General features: G+C 40.2%; 1 non-coding gene across 1 annotated transcript; it reads left to right on the top strand.

Moving 5' to 3' along the window:
* The first annotated feature begins 13,641 nt into the window (after positions 1-13,641).
* Positions 13,642-13,749, top strand: LOC112746220 (small nucleolar RNA R71). The gene has a single exon (XR_003174115.1). It is a non-coding gene; the product is annotated as a small nucleolar RNA R71 (small nucleolar RNA).
* Positions 13,750-21,265: the final 7,516 nt, after the last annotated feature.

Genomic DNA, 21,265 nt, shown 5'->3' with positions numbered 1-21,265 from the left:
TCTCAAAGAGCGCGACATTCTCCTGGAAGCACATTGTTCAGCCAAAATGGGTCATACTGATTGCAAATTAGAAAGGCCCACTTTTAGATCATGCAAGTACACCTGAAGACTCATAGAAAACTTGTATAAATAGGTGGTGACTTGAATTGGAAAGGGACTTTTGGAACTTTTACTTCACTCTTAGCTTTTGGAGAGTTTTGGAGCTTTTATCTTTCACTTTTGTACTTAGCTTTATTTTCTAGTTTTGAATTTCCATTCTATACAGAGCTATAAGTAGCTAACTTCCCTCTCATTGGGGGAGGGAGCTCTATTGTACTTGATGGATTAATTGATAGTGAATTTCTTCTTCTCTTCATCTTCTCTTTGATTTGCTAGAAGAAATTTTGTTCTTCATTCTTAGTGTTTAGTCATCTTGGAAAAGAGGCTGAATACAAATTGGGTTTTATGTGAACCTTGGAAGAGGAATCATAAAACCATGCTTGAAATTCCCTCTCACATTGAGTAGATCTGGGTTTTTGGGATTGGATATAATGACATGAAATCTGCCCAATTAAATGGATCTATGATGATGTGTGGTAAAATTAGGGACCAAGCCTATCTCTTTTCATGAGCAATTAGACCAAGGAATTGGCTGATTATCAAGATTTGAGAGATTGAATCACCAAGGAATTGGGATTCAATCAATCATGATTGCCAAAAGGTCAATGAGTTGCATGATTGAAGATGAGATGATCTGATTTTAATCCAGAGAGAACAATATCTCCCAACTTCAATGAATTTTCCCTATTCTTATCTTACCCATTCTTTACTGCTTTCTTAAATTTCAGTTATCATCACATTCCCCCATTTACATTCAGTCATTTATAATTCTATAATTTACTTTCTTTCTCTTTAAGTTTCTGCACTTATTTCCTTTCTTTTATTTTAAGTCATTTACTATTCTGCAATACCAATCATTCTTGATTAGCTTGACTAATTGATCCATGAATTAAAGTTTCTCAAATCTACCAATCTCTATGGATTTGATCCCACTCCTAGTGGGTTATTACTTGACGATATTTGGTGCGCTTGCCAAAGAACGAATTCATTTATTAGTGAGTGAATTTCGGTCATCAAGTTTTATGGCGCCGTTGCCGGAGATTGGTTTGAATTTGACAATGACTAAATTGATTGATAGTTAGATTATGCAATTTTAGTTTCCTTGCTAATTCCTTTAATTTCAGTTTATTATTTTCTTCTTTTCATTTAGCATTTTAATTTTTGTTATTCACTGTCTATATTTCCATACTAATTGGTAGACAAAATTGTGATTCACACTTTTCACAACTCCCCACAACTAACCACCAAGTGCATTGGGTCGTCCAAGTAATACCTTACGTGAGTAAGGGTCGATCCCACAGAGACTGTTGGCTTGAAGCAGGTTATGGTCATCTTGTAAATCTCAGTCAGGCGGATTCGAATGATTATGAGGTTTTGATAATTAAAAGATAAACAAAACATAAAATAAAATAAAGTTACTTATGTAATTCATTGGTGGGAATTTCAGATAAGCGTCTGGAGATGCTTTGTTGCTTCTGAACCTCTGCTTTCCTATTGCCTTCTTCCAATCATGCGTGCTCCCTTTCATGGCAAGCTGTATGATCCTCTCGGATGAAAAATACCAGGTACGATCTCTGCACGACTAATCAACTGTCAGATTTCTCGTCTCGGATGAAAAATACCATGTACAGCTACCGCACAGATAATCATCTATCAGTTCCCACTAGCGTCGGAATAGGACCCTTGTCCTTTTGCATACTGTCACTGCGCCCAACATTCGTAGGTTTGAAGCTCTTCACAGTCATCCCTTCCCAGAACCTAGTCGGAATACCACAGACAAGGTTTAGACTTTTCGGATCCCAGGAATGCTGCCAATTGGTTCAAGCCTATACCACAAAGATACTAATCTCACGGACTCGGTCTGTGTATTAGATACCCAAGAGATACGCACTCAAGCTGTCGCCCAATGACTACGTTGAGCTCAGATAGAACGGAAGTGGTTGTCAGGCACGCGTTCATAGAATTGAGAATAATGATGAGTGTCACGGATCATATCATTCTCCAGATTGAAGTACGAGTGAGTATCTTATAATGGAATTGATGAGGGGATAATTTATACGCTTTTTGGCATTGTTTTTAGTATGTTTTTAGTAGAATCTGGCTACTTTTAGGGATGTTTTCATTAGTTTTTATGTTAAATTCACATTTCTGGACTTTGCTATGAGTTTTTGTGTTTTTCTGTGATTTCAGGTATTTTCTGGCTGAAATTGAGGGACTTGAGCAAAAATCAGATTCAGAGGTTGAAGAAGGACTGCTGATGCTGTTGGATTCTGACCTCCCTGCACTCAAAATCGATTTTTTGGAGCTACAGAACTCAACATGGCGCGCTTCCAATTGCGTTGGAAAGTAGACATCCAGGGTTTTCCAGCAATATATAATAGTCTATACTTTACCCAAGTTTATATGACGCAAACTGGCGTTCAACGCCAGCTCTCTGCCCAATTCTGGCGTCCAGCGCCAGAAACAAGTTGCAAAGTGGAGTTCAACGCCCAAAATGGCACTAAAGTTGGCGTTCAACTCCAAGAATAACCTCTCCATGTGTAGACTTCAAGCTCAGCCCAAGCACACACTAAGTGGGCCCCGGAAGTGGATTTATGCATCAATTACTTACTTCTGTAAACCCTAGTAGCTAGTTTATTATAAATAGGACTTTTTACTATTGTATTCGACATCTCATGACATTTTAGATCTGAACTTTGTACTCTTTGACGGCATGAGTCTCTAAACTCCATTGTTGGGGGTGAGGAGCTCTGCTGTGTCTCGATGAATTAATGCAAGTATTTCTGTTTTCCATTCAAACATGCGAGTTCCTATCTAAGATATCCATTTGCGCCTAACCATGGAGAAGGTGATGATCAGTGAAACTCATCACCTTCCTCAATCCATGAACGTGTGTCTGACAATCACCTCCGTTCTACATCAGATTGAATGAATATCTCTTATTTTCCTTAATCAGAATCTCTGTGGTATAAGCTAGATTGATGGCAGCATTCATGAGAATCCGGAAAGTCCAAACCTTGTCTGTGGTATTCCGAGTAGGATTCAGGGATTGAATGACTGTGACGAGCTTCAAACTCACGAGTGCTGGGCATAGTGACAGACGCAAAAGGAGGGTGAATCCTATTCCAGCATGATCGGGAACCTCAGATGATTAGCCGTGCTATGACAGAGCATTTGGACCATTTTCACAAGAGGAGGGGATGTAACCATTGACAACGGTGATGCCCCAACACACAGCTTGCCATAGAAGGACGTGCGTGTGTGAATCAGAAGACAGAGGAAAGTAGAGATTCAGAAGACAAAGCATCTCCAAAACTCCAACATATTCTACATTACTGCATAATAAGTAACCTTTAACCCATGCTCTCTTGTTTATTCGCAATTCAACTGATAAATACAATTGACTTCCTGACTAAGAATTGCAAGATAACCATAGATTGCTTCAAACCAACAATCTCCGTGTGATTCGACCCTTACTCACGTAAGGTATTACTTGGACGACCCAGTGCACTTGCTGGTTAGTGGTATGAGTTGTGAAAAGTGTGATTCACAATTCGTGCACCAAGTTTTTGGCGCCGTTGCCGGGGATTGTTCGTGTTTGAACAACTGACGGTTTATTTTGTTTCTTAGATTAGGAAAATTTTTCTTTTTTTGGTTTAGAGTCTCTTATTATTGTTCTTGGTTAAAAATATCCTTCTTCAAAACAAGTGTTACGTTTACTGTCCAATTGGCTAGAGCGTTGATCTAAGTCCGTGGCAGTTTGGTATACTTTTTTAAAAATCTTTTTCAAAAATAATAATTTCTCTATTAAATTTTGTGCCAAACTTTAAGTTTGGTGTTTTCTTATTGATTTTCCTTTGATTTTCGAAAATTTTAGTTTGGTTTTCTAAAAATTTTAAGTTTGGTGTCCTTTCTTCATGTTCTTGTGTTCTTGTGAGTCTTCAAAGTGTTCTTGAGTTTTCCTTGTGTCTTGATCTTAAAATTTTAAGTTTGGTGTTCCTTGGTGTTTTTCCCTCTAAAATTTTCGAAAACAAGGAGCATTAGATCTAAAAATTTTAAATCTTGTGCTATTTTATTGTTTTTCTCTTTCCTCACTAAATTCAAAAATATCTTTTCTCTCTAATTTTAAAACATTTTTCAAAAGTTATTTTTAAAAATCCAGTTTTTTTTTCAAAATTTAAAATCTTTTCCAAATCATATCTTTTTCAAAACTTCCTTACCACTTTCTCTCTCCTCATTTTTTCGAAAATCTTCACCTATTTTTATTTATTTTATTTTAATTTATTTTTGAAATAAATAAATAAATAAAAATAAAATTTTTACTTGACATCATCTCCCTTTCTCCATCATGGATCTAAGTGGAAATGAACAGTCCAGGAGGTCTCTGGGGTCATATTCTAACCCCTCTATTGCTTCATATGGGAGTAGCATCTGCATACCCTCCATTGGAGTCAATAGCTTTGAGTTGAATCCTCAGCTCATTATCATGGTGCAGCAAAGTTGCCAGTATTCCGGTCTTCCACAGGAAATAGATCAGGATGTCTACAGACTATTACTGTTTCCATTTGCTGTAAAAGATCAAGCTAAGAGGTGGTTAAATAACCAACTTAAGGCCAGCATAAGGACATGGAAACAGTTGACAGAAAAATTCCTGAATCAATACTTTCCCCCAAAACGGATGACACAACTAAGGCTGGACATCCAAGGCTTTAAACAAGGAGATAAGGAATCTCTTTATGATGCCTGGGAGAGATACAGAGAGATGCTATGAAAATGCCCCTCTGAAATGTTTTCAGAGTGGGTTCAGTTAGACATATTCTATTATGGGCTTGCAGAAGGAGCTCAGATGTCTCTAGATTACTCAGCTGGTGGATCTATCCACATGAGAAAGACAATTGAAGAGGCTCAAGAGCTCATTGATACAGTTGCCAGGAATCAGCATCTGTACCTAAGCAGTGACCCTTCCATGAAAGAAGAGGTTAAAACAGTAACTGCTGAACTCAGCCCTGTAAAACAAGCTGCTGAATTCAATCAGCGATTGGACTTTCTAACAAAGCAGTTAGCCGAATTCAAGGATAAACTTCAAGAAACAAGGATGGCTAATATAAATATGGAAGAACAATTGAAGCAGACAAAGCAGCAGCTGTCAAGACAAATAACAGAAGAATGCCAAGCAGTTCAATTGAAAAGTGGGAAAACATTAAATACCCCACCTCAAGGCAGCAAAGAGCCAAGAAATGAGCAAACCACCCAAAATTCACCTGAGGACAGTAAGAGCCCAGGGAAAAATAATTCTGGCGTTAAAACGCCAGCAATCTGGTGGAAGGCTGGCGCTGAACGCCCAGACCATGCCCAAGACTGGCGTTCAACGCCAGTAACAAGCAAGGATTGGCGTTCAACGCCAGAAACAAGCAAGGATCTGGCATTGAACACCCAAAATGGGCACAGTTCTGGCGTTCAGACGCCAGGAACAGACAAGGAGTTGGCGTCTAACGTCACTCCAGCTTCTAACTCTGGCACTCAATTGCCAGTGAGGGATCAGACACACACAAGTGCTGATGACAACCCCTCTAAAAGGGCTTCTTCAGCCACTTCTGTAGGCAATAAACTTACAACAACTAAGGTTGAGGAATATAAAGCCAAGATACCTTATCCTCAAAAAATCCGGAAAGAGGAGCAGGATAAGCAATTTGCTCGCTTTGCAGATTATCTCAGGACTCTTGAAATAAAGATTCCATTTGCAGAGGCACTTGAGCAAATACCTTCTTATGCCAAGTTCATGAAAGAGATCTTGAGTCATAAAAAGGATTGGAGAGAAATAGAAAGAGTTCTCCTCACTGAAGAATGCAGTGCAGTCATTCTAAAAAGCTTTCCTGAAAAGCTTAAAGACCCTGGAAGTTTTCTGATACCATGCATATTAGGAGGTAATTGCACCAAGACAGCTTTATGCGATCTTGGGGCAAGCATCAACCTAATACCTGCATCCACTATCAGAAAGCTTGGCTTAACTGAAGAAGTTAAACCAACCCGGATATGTCTCTAACTTGCTGATGGCTCCATTAAATACCCATAAGACGTTATTGAAGACATGATTGTCAGAGTTGGGCCATTCGCCTTTCCCGCTGACTTTGTAGTGCTGGAAATGGAGGAGCACAAGAGTGCTACTTTCATTCTAGGAAGACCCTTCCTAGCAACTGGACCAACCCTCATTGATGTCCAACAAGGGGAAATAACCCTGAGAGTCAATGATGATGAGTTTAAGTTGAATGCTGTCAAAGCCATGCAGCATCCAGACACACCAAAAGACTGCAGGAAAGTTGATCTTATCGACTCTTTGGTCGAAGAGATCAACATGGCTGAGAGTCTCGAATCAGAGTTGGAAGACATCTTTAAAGATGTTCAGCCTGATTTGGAGGATTCAGAGGAGATTAAAGAGCCTCTGAAATTTTCTCTGGAAGAAGGAAAACCTCCTAAACCCGAGCTCAAACCATTACCACCATCCCTGAAATATGTATTTCTGGGAGAAGGTGACACTTTTCCAGTGATCATAAGCTCTGCTTTAAACCCACAGGAAGAGGAAGCACTTATTCAAGTGCTAAGGACACACAAGACAGCTCTTGGGTGGTCCATAGGTGACCTTAAGGGCATAAGCCCAGCTAGATGCATGCACAAAATCTTATTGGAGGATAATGCTAAACCAGTGGTTCAACCACAGAGGCGGCTAAATCCAGCCATGAAGGAAGTGGTGCAGAAAGAGGTCACCAAATTACTAGAGGCTGGGATTATTTATCCTATTTCTGATAGCCCCTGGGTGAGCCCTGTCCAAGTCGTCCCAAAAAAGGGAGGCATGACAGTGATTCATAATGAAAAAAATGAACTGGTTCCTACAAGAACAGTTATAGGGTGGCGCATGTGTATTGACTACAGAAGGCTGGTGCACGAAATTGTGATCTCCAGGCTCGAACAAATCCTGGTAATGGCTCCAAAGCTTGGTGCTCTGATCTTAATTCATAATTGTCACAACTTCGATACAACTAACCAGCAAGTGCACTGGGTCGTCCAAGTAATACCTTACGTGAGTAAGGGTCGAATCCCACGGAGATTGTTGGTATGAAGCAAGCTATGGTCACCTTGTAAATCTCAGTCAGGCAGATATAAAGTGATAATGGTGTTTTCGAATATTATATAATAAAATAGGGATAGAGATACTTATGTAATTCATTGGTAGGAATTTCAGATAAGCGAATGGAGATGCTTTTCGTTCCTCTGAACCTCTGCTTTCCTGCAATCTTCATCCAATCAGTCTTACTCCTTTCCATGGCTGGCTTTATGTGATACATCACCACTGTCAATGGCTACTTTCGGTCATCTCTCGGGAAAATGATCCAATGCCCTGTCACGGCACGGCTAATCGTCTGGAGGCATCACCCTTGTCAATGGCTTCATCTTATCCTCTCAGTGAATAATATGCTCACGCACCCTGTCACGGCACGGCTATTCATCTGTTGGTTCTCGATCATGCTGGAATAGGATTTACTATCCTTTTGCATCTGTCACTAACGCCCTGCAATCGTGAGTTCGGAGCTCGTCACAGTCATTCAATCATTGAATCCTACTCGGAATACCACAGACAAGGTTTAGACCTTCCGGATTCTCTTGAATGTCGCCATCATTCTAGCTTACGCCACGAAGATTCTGGTTAGGAGATCTAAGAGATACTCATTCTAGCTTATTTCATGTAGAACAGAAGTGTTTGTCAGACACGCGTTCATAAGGGAGAAGGATGATGAGCGTCACACATAATCATCACCTTCATCACGTTCTTGGGTGCGAATGGATATCTTAGAAGAGAAATAAGAAGAATTGAATAGAAAACAGTAGTACTTTGCATTAATCTTTGAGGAACAGCAGAGCTCCACACCTTAATCTATGGAGTGTAGAAACTCTACCGTTAAAAATACATAAGTGAAGGTCCAGGCATGGCCGAGATGGCCAGCCCCCTAAAACGTGATCAAAGGATCATAAGGTAATCCAAAGATGCCTAATACAATAGTAAGAGGTCCTATTTATAATAAATTAGTCACTAGGGTTTACATGAGTAAGTAATTGATGCATAAATCCACTTCCGGGGCCCACTTGGTGTGTGTTTGGGCTGAGCTTGAGTGTAGCACGTGCAGAGGCCATTTGTGGAGTTGAACGCCAGTTTCTGTGCCAGTTTGGGCGTTCAACTCTGGTTTTGGATCCTTTTCTGGCGCTGGACGCCAGATTTGGGCAGAAGGCTGGCGTTGAACGCCTGTTTACGTCATCAATTCTTGGCCAAAGTATAGACTATTATATATTGCTGGAAAGCCCTGGATGTCTACTTTCCAACGCAATTGGAAGCGAGCCATTTCGAGTTCTGTAGCTCCAGAAAATCCACTTTGAGTGCAGGGAGGTCAGAATCCCACAGCATCAGCAGTCCTTTTTCAACCTCTGAATCGGATTTTTGCTCAAGTCCCTCAATTTCAGCCAGAAAATACCTGAAATCACAGAAAAACATACAAACTCATAGTAAAGTCCAGAAATGTGAATTTAACACAAAATCTATTAAAAACATCCCTAAAAGTAACTAGATCCTACTAAAAACATACTAAAAACAATGTCAAAAAGCGTATAAATTATCCGCTCATCACAACACCAAACTTAAATTGTTGCTTGTCCCCAAGCAACTGAAAATCAAAATAGGATAAAAAGAATAGAATATACTATAAATTCCAAACTATCAATGAAACAGAGCTTCAATCATATGAGCGGGACTTATAGCTTTTTGCCTCTTGAATAGTTTTGGCATCTCACTTTATTCATTGAAGTTTAGAATGATTGGCATCTATAGGAAGTTCAGATTTCGAATAGTGTTATTGACTCTCCTAGTTCAGTATGATGATTCTTGAACACAGCTTCTTTATGAGTCTTGGCCGTGGCCCTAAGCACTTTGTTTTCCAGTATTACCACCGGATACATAAATGCCACAGACACATAATTGGGTGAACCTTTTCAGATTGTGACTCAGCTTTGCTAAAGTCCCCAATTAGAGGTGTCCAGGGTTCTTAAGCACACTCTTTGTTTTTGCTTTGGACCTTGACTTTAACCGCTCAGTCTCAAGTTTTCACTTGACACCTACACGCCACAAGCACATGGTTAGGGACAGCTTGGTTTAGCCGCTTAGACCAGGATTTTATTCCTTTAGGCCCTCCTATCCACTGATGCTTAAAGCCTTGGGATCCTTTTTATTTGCCCTTGCCTTTTGGTTTTAAGGGTTATTGGCTTTTTCTGCTTGCTTTTTCTTTTTCTTTCTATTTTTTTTTTTCGCCTATATTTTTTTTTTCTGCAAGCTTTGTTCTTTGCTGCTTTTTCTTGCTTCAAGAATCATTTTTATGATTTTTCAGATTATCAAATAACATGTCTCCTAGTCATCATTCTTTCAAGAGCCAACATATTTAACATTCTTAAACAACAACTTCAAAAGACATATGCACTGTTCAAGCATACATTCAGAAAACAAGAAGCATTGTCACCACATCAATATAATTAAGCTAAGTTCAAGGATAAATTCGAAACTCATGTACTTCTTGTTCTTTTGAATTAAAACATTTTTCTTTTAAGAGAGGTGATGGATTCATAGGACATTTATAACTTTAAGACAAAGTCACTACTACTAATGATCATGTAATGAAGACACAAACATAGATAAGCACATAACATAGAAAATGAAAAACAGAAGAAAGAAGAACAAGGAATGAATCCACCTTAGTGATGGTGGCGTTTCCTTCTTGAGGAACCAATGATGTCCTTGAGCTCTTCTATGTCTCTTCCTTGTCTTTGTTGCTCCTCCCTTATTGCTTTTTGATCTTCTCTTATCTCATGAAGCATGATGGAGTGCTCTTGATGTTCCACCCTTAGTTGTCCCATATTGGAACTCAATTCTCCTAGGGAGGTGTTGATTTGCTCCCAATAGTTTTGTGGAGGAAAGTGCATTTGAGGCATTTTCGGAATCTCATGGTGATGAGCTTCATGCGCCTCTTGAGCTCCATGAGTGGGCTCTCTTGCTTGCTCCATCTTTTTCTTAGTGATGGGCTTTTCCTCTTTAATGAGGATATCTCCCTCTATGTCAATCCCAGCTGAATTGCATAGATGGCAAATGAGGTGTGGAAAGGCTAACCTTGCCATGGTGGAGGACTTGTCAGCCACCTTGTAGAGTTCTTGAGGTATAATCTCATGAACTTCCACCTCTTCTCCAATCATGATGCTATGGATCATGATGGCCCGGTCTATAGTAACTTCAGACCGGTTGCTAGTGGGAATGATTGAGCATTGAATAAACTCCAACCATCCTCTAGCTATAGGCTTGAGGTCCAATCTTCTTAGTTGAACCGGCTTGCCTTTGGAGTCAATCTTCCATTGAGCTCCTTCTACACATATGTCCATAAGGACTTGGTCCAACCTTTGATCAAAGTTGACTCTCCTTGTGTAGGGGCGTGCGTTCTCTTCCATGTATGGCAAGTTGAACGCCAACCTCACATTTTCCGGACTAAAATCCAAGTATTTCCCCCGAACCATTGTAACATAGTTCTTTGGATCCGGGTTCTTACTTTGATCATGGTTCTTGGTGATCCATGCATTGGCATAGAACTCTTGAACCATTAAGATGCCGACTTGTTGGATGGGGTTTGTTAGAACTTCCCAACCTCTTCTTTGAATTTCATGTCGGATCTCCGGATACTCATTTCTTTTGAGTTTAAAAGGGATCTCAGGGATCACCTTCTTCTTGGCCACAACATCATAGAAGTGGTCTTGATGGGCTTTAGAGATGAACTTTTCCATCTCCCATGACTCGGATGTGGAAGCTCTTGTCTTCCCTTTCCCTCTTCTAGAGGATTCTCCGGTCTTATGTGCCATCAATGGTAATGGAAAAACAAAAAAAGCTATGCTTTTACCACACCAAACTTAGAATATTGCTCGCCCTCGAGCAATAAACAAAAGAATAGAAGAAGAAGAAGAAGAAATATGGAGAGGGAGAGGGAGAGGTGGTTTCGGCCAAGGAGAGTGTAGAGGGGTGTGTTGTGTGAATTTGGTGAAGAATGGAGGTCTTTATATAGGGAAGGGAGGGGGGTATTGGTTCGGCCATATGGGTGGATTTGGGTGGGAAATTGGTTTTGAATTTTGAAGGTAGGTGGAGTTTATGAGGTAGGTTTATGGGGAAGAGTGGATGGATGTGAGTGGTGAAGGTTTAGTGGGGAAGAGAGATTGAGGTGATTGGTGAAGGGTTTTTGGGAAGAGTGTTTATGGGGTTGTGTGAAAGAGAGTGGTGAGAAGAGGTGAGTGGAGGTAGGTGGGGATCCTGTGGGGTCCACAGATCCTGAGTGGATCCTGTGGGGTCCACAGATCCTGAGGTGTTCAAGGATTTACATCCCTGCACCCATTAGGCATGTAAAAATGCCTTTGTATCCAACTCTGGGCGTTCAGCGCCAGGTTGGTGGCCATTTTGGGCGTTCAACGCCCATCTGTGTGCCATTTCTGGCGTTGAACGCCAGAACCATGCCTGTTCTGGCGTTCAGCGCCCAGAAGCTGCCCATTTTGGGCATTCAGCGCCAGAACCATGCTCTGTTCTGGCGCTGAACGCCAGACAGATGCTCCTCCAGGGTGTGATTTTTCTTCTGCTGTTTTTGATTCCGTTTTCAATTTTTCTATTTATTTTGTGACTCCACATGATCATGAACCTAAGAAAACATGAAAAATAAGAATTAGATAAACATTGGGTTGCCTCCCAACAAGCGCTTCTTTAATGTCAATAGCTTGACAGTGGGCTCTCATGGAGCCTCACAGATGTGCAGAGCTTTGTTGAGACTCTCCAACACCAAACTTAGAGTTTGGATATGGGAGTTCAACACCAAACTTAGAGTTTGGTTGTGGCCTCCCAACACCAAACTTAGAGTTTGACTGTGGGGGCTCTGGTTGACTCTGCTTGGAGAGAAGCTTTTTCTGGTTCCTCTCCATGGTTGCAGAGGGAGATCCTTGAGTTTTAAACACAAGGGAGTTCTCATTCCATTGAAGGAATATTTCACCTCTGTCAACATCAATCACAGCTCTTGCTGTGGCCAGGAAAGGTCTTCCTAGGATGATGGATTCATCCTCTTCCTTTCCAGTATCCAGGACTATGAAATCAGTAGGTATGTAAAGGCCCTCAACCTTTACTAATACATCTTCTACTTGTCCATAAGCCTGTTTTCTTGAGCTGTCTGCCATCTCTAGTGAGATTTTAGCAGCTTGCACCCCATAGATTCCCAGTTTCTCTATTACAGAGAGGGGCATGAGGTTTATTCCTGAACCAAGGTCACACAGAGCCTTAAAGATCATGGTGCCTATGGTACAAGGTATTATGAACTTTCCAGGATCCTGTCTCTTCTGAGGCAATGTCAGTTGATCCAGATCACTTAGTTCATTGATGAACAAGGGAGGTTCAACTTCCCAAGCATCAATGCCAAATAATTTGGCATTCAGCTTCATGATTGCACCAAGAAACTTGGCAGTTTGCTCTTCAGTGACATCCTCATTCTCTTCAGAAGAGGAATACTCATCAGAGCTCATGAAGGGCATAAGGAGGTTCAATGGAATCTCTATGGTCTCTAGATGAGCCTCAGAGTCCTTTGGTTCCCCAGAGGGAAGCTCCTTATTGATCACTGGACGTCCCAGGAGGTCCTCCTCCTTGGGATTCACGTCCTCTCCTCTCCTCAGAGGTTCGGCCAAGGCGCTTATGTCAATGGCCTTGCACTCTCCTTTTGGGTTCTCTTCTGTATTGCTTGGGAGAGTACTAGGAAGGATTTCAGTGATCCTTTTACTCAGCTGGCCCACTTGTGCTTCCAGATTTCTAATGGAAGACCTTGTTTCATTCATGAAACTTACAGTGGCCTTAGATAGATCAGAGACTAGATTTGCTAAATTAGAAGCATTTTGTTCAGAGTTCTCTGTCTGTTGCTGAGTTGATGATGGAAAAGGCTTGCTATTGCTAAACCTGTTTCTTCCACCATTATTAAAGCCTTGTTGGGGATTTTGATCCTTCCATGAGAAATTTGGATGATTTCTCCATGTTGAGTTATAGGTGTTTCCATAAGGTTCACCTAAGTAATTTACCTCTGCTATTGCAGGGTTCTCAGGATCATATGCTTCTTCTTCAGAAGATGCCTCTTGAGTACTGTTGGATGCAGCTTGCATTCCATGCAGACTCTGAGAAATCATATTGACTTGCTGAGTCAATATTTTATTCTGAGCCAATATGGCATTCAGAGTATCAACCTCAAGAACTCCCTTCTTCATAGGCGTCCCATTACTTACAGGATTCCTTTCAGAAGTGTACATGAACTGGTTATTAGCAACCATGTCAATGAGTTCTTGAGCTTCTGCAGGCGTTTTCTTTAGGTGAATGGATCCACCTGCAGAGGTGTCCAGTGACATCTTTGATAGCTCAGATAAACCATCATAGAATATATCCAGGATGGTCCATTCTGAAAGCATGTCAGAAGGACACTTTTTGGTCAACTGTTTGTATCTTTCCCAAGCTTCATAGAGAGATTCACCTTCTTTCTGTCTGAAGGTTTGAACATCAGCTCTAAGCTTGCTCAGCTTTTGAGGAGGAAAGTACTTGGCTAAGAAAGCCGTGACCAGCTTATCCCAAGAGTTCAGGCTGTCTTTAGGTTGAGAATCCAACCATAATCTAGCTCTGTCTCTTACAGCAAAAGGGAAAAGCATGAGCCTGTAGACTTCAGGATCTACTCCATTAGACTTAACAGTATCACATATCTGCAAGAATTCAGTTAAGAACTGAAAAGGATCTTCAGATGGAAGTCCATGAAACTTGCAGTTCTGCTGCATTAGAGAAACTAATTGAGGTTTTAGCTCAAAGTTGTTTGCTCCAATGGCAGGAATGGAGATGCTTCTTCCATGTAAATTGGAATTAGGTGCAGTAAAGTCACCAAGCATCTTCCTTACATTATTATTATTTTCGGCTGCCATCTTCTCTGCCTGTTCGAAAATTTCTGAAAGGTTATCTCTGGATTGTTGTATTTTAGCTTCTCTTAATTTTCTCTTCAGAGTCCTTTCAGGTTCTGGATCTGCTTCTACAAGAATGTTCTTATCCTTGCTCCTGCTCATATGACAAGGAAGAATGGCCAGAAAAATGATAATAATAATAGAGATTCTCTTTACCACAGTAAAGAGGATCCTTATTGTTAGTAGAAGAAAAGAAGAAGAAATTCGAACACAGATAGAGGGGGGGTTCGAATTTGGTGATGATGTGAGGAAGAGATGTTAGTTAATGAATGAATAAATAGAATAGGATGAGAGAGAAGGAAGGAATTTTCGAAAATTATTTTTGAAAAGGAGTTAGTGATTTTTGAAAATAGTTTTTGAAAATTGTTAGTAATTTTTTTCGAAAAATTTTAAAATTTAAAAATAAAAATAATATTAATTAGTTAATAAAAAAGAAATTTTTGAAAAAGGGAGAAGATATTTTCGAAAATTGAGAGAGAGAGTTAGTTAGGTGGTTTTGAAAAAGTTAAGAAACAAACAAAAAGTTAGTTAGTTAGTTGAAACAAATTTTGAAAAGATAAGAAGTTAGGAAGTTAGAAAAGATATTTTGAAAAGATATTTTTGAAAAAGATAAGATAAGAAGATATTTTGAAAAGATATGATAGGATTAGTTTTGAAAAAGATTTGATTTTTAAAATCACAATTAATGACTTGATTCATAAGAAATCACAAGATATGATTCTAGAACTTAAAGTTTGAATCTTTCTTAACAAGCAAGTAACAAACTTCAAATTTTTGAATCAAAACATTAATTGACTATGTTATTTTCGAAAATTTGATGGAAAAATAAGAAAAAGATTTTTGAAAAATATTTTTTTTTGAAATTTTCGAAAATAACTAATAATTTTGAAAAAGATTTGATTTTTGAAAAAGATTTTGAAAAAGATAAGATTTTCAAATTGAAAATTTGATTTGACTCATGAGAAACAATTTGATTTTAAAAATTTTTGAAAAAGTCAATCCAAATTTTCGAATTTGATGAGAGAAAAAGGGAAAGATATTTTTTTTTTATTTTTGAAATTTTTATGATGCAAGAGAAAAACACTAAAAAGATGCAATGCATGAAATTTTTAGATCAAAACAATGAATGCATGCATGAATGCTATGAATGTCAAGATGAACACCAAGAACACTTTGAATGTCAAGATGAACATCATAGACACAATTTTGAAAAATTTTTAATGCAAAGAAAACATGCAAGACACCAAACTTAGAATTCTTTAATGCTTACGCACTAAGAATTCAAGAATGCATATGATAAACATGAAAAGACACAAAACAAAAAATCATCAAGATCAAACAAGAAGACTTACCAAGAACAACTTGAAGATCATGAAGAACACTATGAATGCATGAAATTTTCGAAAAATGCAAGATGCATATGCAATTGACACCAAACTTATAACATGACTCAAGACTCAAACAAGAAACAGAAAATATTTTTTATTTTTATGATTTTCTAATTTTTTTGGATTTTTTTCGAAAATTATATGAAAAAGAAAAAATAAGGATTTCAAAATTTTTAATATGAATTCCAGGAATCTTGCATTCTTAGTCTAAAGCTTCAGTCCAGGAATTAGACATGGCTCACTAGCCAGCCAAGCTTTCAATGAAAGCTCCAGTCCAAAACACTAGACATGGCCAATGGCCAGCCAAGCTTTAGCATGTGATTTAGACATGACATGCCTGACATGCCCTACAGTCGTATAAAGTGATGGTTGGAAGCCACAGTCCAAACGAATTTAGACATGGCTTTGCAGCCAGCCAGGCTTCACCAAACCATCATGAAACACTAGAATTCATTCTTAAAAATTTTGAATAAAATTTTTTGAAAACATTTTTATTTTTTTTTTTCGAAAACAGATGAGAGATTTTTGAAATTATTTTTGAAAAATTTTTGAAAAGAAAATAAAAAGAAAATTACCTAATCTGAGCAACAAGATGAACCGTCAGTTGTCCAAACTCAAACAATCCCCGGCAACGGCGCCAAAAACTTGGTGTTGTTGCCGGGATTGGGATCTCAGACGATTCTTGGCGCCAAACAGGAACAATTAAGTCCCCGGCAACGGCGCCAAAAACTTGATGCACGAAATTGTGATCTCCAGGCTCGAACAAATCCTGGTAATGGCTCCAAAGCTTGGTGCTCTGATCTTAATTCATAATTGTCACAACTTCGATACAACTAACCAGCAAGTGCACTGGGTCGTCCAAGTAATACCTTACGTGAGTAAGGGTCGAATCCCACGGAGATTGTTGGTATGAAGCAAGCTATGGTCACCTTGTAAATCTCAGTCAGGCAGATATAAAGTGATAATGGTGTTTTCAAATATTATATAATAAAATAGGGATAGAGATACTTATGTAATTCATTGGTAGGAATTTCAGATAAGCGAATGGAGATGCTTTTCGTTCCTCTGAACCTCTGCTTTCCTGCTATCTTCATCCAATCAGTCTTACTCCTTTCCATGGCTGGCTTTATGTGATACATCACCACTGTCAATGGCTACTTTCGGTCATCTCTTGGGAAAATGATCCAATGCCCTGTCACGGCACGGCTAATTGTCTGGAGGCATCACCCTTGTCAATGGCTTCATCTTATCCTCTCAGTGAATAATATGCTCACGCACCCTGTCACGGCACGGCTATTCATCTGTTGGTTCTCGATCATGCTGGAATAGGATTTACTATCCTTTTGCATCTGTCACAAACGCCCTGCAATCGCGAGTTCGGAGCTCGTCACAGTCATTCAATCATTGAATCCTACTCGGAATACCACAGACAAGGTGTAGACCTTCCGGATTCTCTTGAATGCCGCCATCATTCTAGCTTACGCCACGAAGATTCTGGTTAGGAGATCTAAGAGATACTCATTCTAGCTTATTTCATGTAGAACAGAAGTGTTTGTCAGACACGCGTTCATAAGGGAGAAGGATGATGAGCGTCACACATAATCATCACCTTCATCACGTTCTTGGGTGTGAATGGATATCTTAGAAGAGAAATAAGAAGAATTGAATAGAAAACAGTAGTACTTTGCATTAATCTTTGAGGAACAGCAGAGCTCCACACCTTAATCTATGGAGTGTAGAAACTCTACCGTTAAAAATACATAAGTGAAGGTCTAGGCATGGCCGAGATGGCCAGCCCCCTAAAACGTGATCAAAGGATCATAAGGTAATCCAAAGATGCCTAATACAATAGTAAGAGGTCCTATTTATAATAAACTAGTCACTAGGGTTTACATGAGTAAGTAATTGATGCATAAATCCACTTCTGGGGCCCACTTGGTGTGTGTTTGGGCTGAGCTTGAGTGTAACACGTGCAGAGGCCATTTGTGGAGTTGAACGCCAGTTTCTGTGCCAGTTTGGGCGTTCAACTCTGGTTTTGGATCCTTTTCTGGCGCTGGACGCCAGATTTGGGCAGAAGGCTGGCGTTGAACGCCAGTTTACGTCATCAATTCTTGGCCAAAGTATGGACTATTATATATTGCTGGAAAGCCCTGGATGTCTACTGTCCAACGCAATTGGAGGCGAGCCATTTCGAGTTCTGTAGCTCCAGAAAATCCACTTTGAGTGCAGGGAGGTCAGAATCCCACAGCATCAGCAGTCTTTTTTCAACCTCTGAATCGGATTTTTGCTCAAGTCCCTCAATTTCAGCCAGAAAATACCTGAAATCACAGAAAAACACACAAACTCATAGTAAAGTCCAGAAATGTGAATTTAACACAAAATCTATTAAAAACATCCCTAAAAGTAACTAGATCCTACTAAAAACATACTAAAAACAATGTCAAAAAGCGTATAAATTATCCGCTCATCAAAGGCTCAATACAGCCACCAGAAAGGATCATTTTCCTTTACCATTCATAGACCGGATGCTAGAAAGGCAGGCAGGTCATGATTATTACTGCTTTCTGGATGGCTACTCAGGCTATAACCAGATTGCAGTAGATCCCCAGGATCAAGAGAAAACAGCATTCACATGTCCATCTGGAGTGTTTGCTTATAGAAGGATGCCATTTGGGCTGTGCAATGCACCTGCAACCTTCCAGAGATGCATGCTCTCTATTTTCTCTGATATGGTGGAAAAATTTCTGGAAGTCTTCATGGATGACTTCTCAGTATATGGAGACTCATTCAGCTCCTGTCTTGATCACCTGAAACTTGTTCTGAAGAGATGCCAAGAGACCAACCTAGTTTTAAACTGGGAAAAATGTCACTTCATGGTGACTGAAGGGATTGTCCTTGGGCATAAAATCTCAAACAAGGGGATAGAGGTGGATCAAGCAAAAATAGAGGTAATTGAAAAATTACCACCACCTGCCAATGTTAAGGCAATCAGAAGCTTTCTGGGGCATGCAGGATTCTATAGGAGGTTTATAAAGGATTTTTCAAAAATCGCAAAACCTCTAAGCAATCTGCTAGCTGCTAACACGCCATTTGTGTTTGACACAGAGTGTCTGCAGGCGTTTGAAACGCTGAATGCTAAGCTGGTCACAGCACCAGTTATTTCTGCACCAGACTGGACATTACCATTTGAGCTAATGTGTGATGCCAGTGATCACGCCATTGGTGCAGTATTGGGACAGAGGCAAGACAAGCTTCTGCACGTCATTTATTATGCTAGTCGCGTTTTAAATGATGCCCAGAAAAATTACACAACCATAGAAAAAGAATTACTTGCAGTGGTTTATGCCATTGACAAGTTCAGATCATACTTAGTAGGATCAAAAGTGATTGTGTATACTGACCATGCTGCTCTTAAATATCTACTCACAAAGCAGGATTCAAAACCCAGGCTCATCAGATGGGTGTTGCTTTTGCAAGAGTTTGATATAGAAATAAGAGACAGAAAAGGGACAGAGAACTAAGTGGCTGATCATCTGTCTCGGATAGAGCCAGTAGAAGGGACGTCCCTCCCCTTTCTTGAGATCTCTGAGACTTTTCCGGATTAGCATTTATTTGCCATTCAGGAAACACCATGGTTTGCCGATATTGCAAACTATAAAGCTGCAAGGTTCATACCCAAAGAGTACAATAGGCAACAAAAGAAAAAATTAATCACTGATGCAAAGTACTACTTGTGGGATGAACCCTATCTCTTTAAGAGATGTGCAGACGGAATAATCCGTAGGTGTGTTCCTAGAGAAGAAGCACAAAGGATCCTATGGCATTGCCATGGATCTCAATATGGAGGCCATTTCGGAGGTGAGCGAACAGCCACCAAGGTCCTCCAATGTGGCTTCTATTGGCCCACACTCTATAAAGATTCCCGAGAGTTTGTACATAACTGTGACAGTTGCCAAAGAGCTGGTAATCTGCCTCATGGTTACGCCATGCCTCAACAAGGAATCTTGGAGATTGAGTTGTTTGACGTATGGGGAATTGACTTCATGGGACCTTTCCCACCATCATTCTCAAACACTTATATTCTGGTGGTAGTTGACTATGTATCAAAATGGGTTGAGGCCATTGCCACACCCACCAATGATACTAAAATAGTGATGAAGTTCCTCCAGAAATATATCTTCAGCAGGTTTGGGGTCCCTAGAGTACTAATCAGTGATGGGGGCACTCACTTCTGCAACAAACAACTTTACTCTGCCATGGTCCGGTATGGGATTCGCCACAAGGTGGCGACTCCATATCATCCACAGACTAATGGACAAGCTGAAGTCTCTAACAGAGAGCTAAAAAGAATCCTAGAATGGACTGTAAATACCCGTAGAAAGGATTGGGCAAGAAGCTTGGATGATGCTCTGTGGGCATACAGAACAGCATTCAAGACTCCTATAGGGACCTCTCCATACCAACTGGTCTATGGTAAGGCATGTCACCTGCCCGTGGAACTGGAACATAAAGCCTACTGGGCAACCAGATTCCTGAACTTTGATGCCAAATTAGCTGGAGAAAAAAGATTGCTCCAGCTAAATGAGCTAGAGGAATTCAGATTCACTGCTTTCGAAAATGCCAAGCTTTATAAAGAAAAATAAAAAAAGTGGCATGACAGAAAGCTGTCATCTAAAATCTTTGAACCAGGATAAAAGGTTCTGTTGTTCAACTCCAGGCTCAGGCTATTCCCCGGGAAACTGAAGTCTCGGTGGAGGGGACCATATGTGATTACAAGTATATCACCATATGGTTATGTGGAGCTTCAAGATATTGACTCTGACAAGAAGTTCATTGTTAATGGACAGAGAATCACGCACTATCTTGAAGGCAATGTTGAGCAAGAGTGCTCAAGGCTGAAGCTAGATTAAAAGCTCAGCAAGGTCCAGCTAAGGACATTAAAGAAGCACTTGTTGGGAGGCAACCCAATTTTTATTTATTTTCATGGTTTTTCATGTTTTATTAGGTTCATGATCATGTGGAGTCACAAAATAAATATTAAAAATTGAAAACGGAATCGAAAACAGCAGAAGAAAAATCACACCCTGGAGGAGGATCTCACTGGCATTTAAACGCCAGTAAGAAGCATCTGGCTGGCGTTCAACGCCAGAACAGAGCATGGTTCTGGCGCTGAACGCCCAAAATGGGCAGCATCTGGGCGTTTGAATGCCAGAATTGCACCCTTGAGAAGAGCTGGCGCTGAACGCCCAGAAAAAGCATGGTTCTGGCGTTCAACGCCAGAAATGGGCAACAAATGGGCGTTCAACGCCTAGAACAAGCACCAATCTGGCGCTGAACGCCCAGAGTTGTGCGCAAGGGCATTTTGCATGCCTAAATTGGTGCAGGGATGTAAATGCCTTGACACCTCAAGATCTGTGGACCCCACAGGATCCCCACCTTCCCTCCTCATAATCCTAGTTTTTTTTTCCACATCTTCTTCTTCATCTATTCCTTCTTCTTTTGCTCGAGGGCGAGCAACATTCTAAGTTTGGTGTGGTAAAACAACTATGTGAAGGATCTATAGCTCAGTGGTAGAACATGTGGCTGCAAATCAAGAGATCCCTGAGATACCTCAGGGGATGCACTTCCCTCCACATAATTATTGGAAGCAACTGAGGATAGAAATACCAAAAATCACTGGGAATCAAGCCACAATA

This window comes from Arachis hypogaea, chromosome 14, assembly GCF_003086295.3.
Source record: "Arachis hypogaea cultivar Tifrunner chromosome 14, arahy.Tifrunner.gnm2.J5K5, whole genome shotgun sequence".
Taxonomy (NCBI): domain Eukaryota; kingdom Viridiplantae; phylum Streptophyta; class Magnoliopsida; order Fabales; family Fabaceae; genus Arachis; species Arachis hypogaea.
Note: the sequence above shows the minus strand (reverse complement) of the source record. Positions and strands in the feature narration are given on the sequence as shown.